This window comes from Aegilops tauschii, chromosome 3 (assembly GCF_002575655.3).
Source record: "Aegilops tauschii subsp. strangulata cultivar AL8/78 chromosome 3, Aet v6.0, whole genome shotgun sequence".
NCBI classification, from domain to species: Eukaryota; Viridiplantae; Streptophyta; class Magnoliopsida; order Poales; family Poaceae; genus Aegilops; species Aegilops tauschii.
The window spans coordinates 243,373,229-243,375,588 of record NC_053037.3 but is presented as its reverse complement, the minus strand read 5'-3'; the positions used below and the strand labels follow the sequence as shown (position 1 = coordinate 243,375,588).

The 2,360-nt window shown below is 49.4% G+C and overlaps 1 long non-coding RNA gene across 1 annotated transcript; it reads right to left on the bottom strand.

Moving 5' to 3' along the window:
- Positions 1–507: 507 nt before the first annotated feature.
- Positions 508–1,646, bottom strand: LOC120975613 (uncharacterized). The gene is made up of 2 exons (XR_005771249.3): positions 1,101–1,646; positions 508–999 (listed from the first exon to the last, which is right to left on the bottom strand). It is a non-coding gene; the product is annotated as an uncharacterized lncRNA (long non-coding RNA).
- Between the last annotated feature and the right edge of the window lie 714 nt (positions 1,647–2,360).

Here is a 2,360-nt window from a genome sequence, read left to right as displayed (position 1 = left end):
CCTCCACCTGCGACCCCGATGACGGAGCCGACGACGCCGAAGGGGACGTGCGCTCCCAATCTGCTTAGTCAGGCTCTGGAGCTCTTGGGAGACTTGGTTGTTGAAGGCCGTTTGCGCCTCCGCGCGCTTGTCGGCGAGCACCTTCTCTTCGTCGAAGCGGGAGAGCAGCGTCTCCATGAGCGCGGTGAGATTGGCGGTCTGCTCCCCCATGGCGGTGAGGAGCTGCCGCGTCTGAACGGAAGGCTTGGAGGGCGCCGTGTCACCTGCCCAGAGCGGATCGAACCCCGCGTAGGATTTCGTGCTATTCACCGGAGTGAATCACACCTACCGCGATGGATGTTACCAATCCGGCCAAGGGAGTAGCGGTGCCGCGGCGCAAAAAAATTTGGGCTCGGATCAAGGCTCTGATAACCAATTGTGACGACCGATCGCTGGAGATCGGCGACACGGGAAGGAATTTGGGGGAGGAAGAGATAGATAGAGAGGAGAGGTAGGAGCAAGGGGATGAGATTCAGATAACTGAGCGTTTCTCTCGCTACTCTGTCTCACGCAATCCAGGTGTTTAATACAGACACGCACCCATTGCACACACGCACCCTGGCCACATACGGCCCACTGGGCTCAGCCCAAACTCACACTAGACCCTTTCTCCCTGAGGGTCCACTGCTTAGGTGGGAGCAGGTGTGACACAGAGGGGTAGGGGTGTGGCTAATGTTGCCAGACTTGGCCGTGGTAGGAGGCTCGGGCAGCGGTCTTCTGTTCGGGCGGAGGGGATTTTGGTTGCCATCGACGACGACGGCTTCAGTTTCAAGCGTGACGATGCTCCTGATTGTGTTATGACTCGAAGAAGTGCAAAGGAAGGTGCAGTGGCAAGCGGTGGATCCGAGGGCGTCCTAGTGGTGCTTCGGCGTGTCCTGTAGTAACGGCGGCGAGCGGCTCAAGTCATGGTTGAAGGCTGCTGCTTCGAGTTGAGGTTGATGCTCTCCTTCTGGTGTGCTTCTGCATGAGAGAAGATGTGAGGTAGGGATAGGAGAGCACGAAGAACCTTCGAGACCAAAAACGAGGGCCTCGGGGATACAGGGTTCGCCAGAATTTCTCACCGGCGTCGGGCGCGGTGGCGGATCTCCTCGAGCTCGGTTCCCTCGAGCTAGGGCACGGGTGGAGGGGCCAGTAGAGGGAATAGACAGAGGAGATCGAGTGCATCGCGATGGGGTGCGAGACAGGCCGAAATCATGGAAGGATTGGTGTGAATCGGGCGAGACAGATGTGAGAGATACGATGTGAGGCATGCGTGAACAGGAGACCGAACGGAGGTGGAAGACAACTGCGGGACAGGGGCGTCAGTGGGTTGGTGGCGGTGTGTGGCTGACGAGTGGGCTCCTCCTGTCAGTGACCTAAAAGAAAAAGAAAGGGAGAGGGGGCAATGCGGTCCGCTGCTGGGCCTTTGCTGTCTTGGGCCTCAGGCCACTCTGCTACTGCGCTGTGGATTCGTGGCCTTGGGCCAGAATGCTGCTGCTGCGTGCTGTGCTGAGCGGCAGATAGGGATAGGTTTAGAATAGGTTTAGGAATAGATACAAATATTTCCTATTCTGTTTTATTTATAGAAATGATTTTGGCGCGAAAAAATTGACCCAAAACATTTTCTAAAAAAGTACCAGAACATAAAAAAACCAAATATAGTTAGTGAACATTTTGCCAGTCCAAAAACACTAATAAAAATACATATGATATTTTTATAAAATGTTCTAGAAAATACTTTTGGACTCCAGAGAGAAATTAAAATAACATTTAAAACATATCCAACTCTTTCTAACATTGAAGGAGTCATATTTCCTTCTCTCATAAAATTTATTTTTGAGTTAGAATTGTTTTAAATATTCAAAATCCAAAATGGGAGAATATTCGACCATTCACCAATATTATTCTTTGAGGAAGTCATGTCATCCTCTCGCATATTTAAATTGGAAATAGTTCGAATATTCTCAAACCCAAAATAAGATGCAAATGAATAATTGGGAAAGTCATCTTATTCTCTCTCATTTAATGTTTGTTTAATATTCCAAAAGCTACAAATCCTAGTCAAATTTAGATAAGATCAATTAACACAAGAAAGTTTTAAATTATTCCTATTTAAATAATTAACATTCCAAAATTTAGAATTTTGGGATGTTACACATCAGCTCGGGGTCGTAGCTTGGACTTGCGTTCATTGGGGAAGCATTCCTTGCGAAGGTGTACTCATATGTTGAATATCAATGGGTTGCTTGTTGATGTTGAGCTTGGTCGCGAGTCGTTGTACTTGGTGCTCGATGGTGTGCCTTGTATCTTCATGCATCTTCTTGAGGTAGCTCACTCGTGCA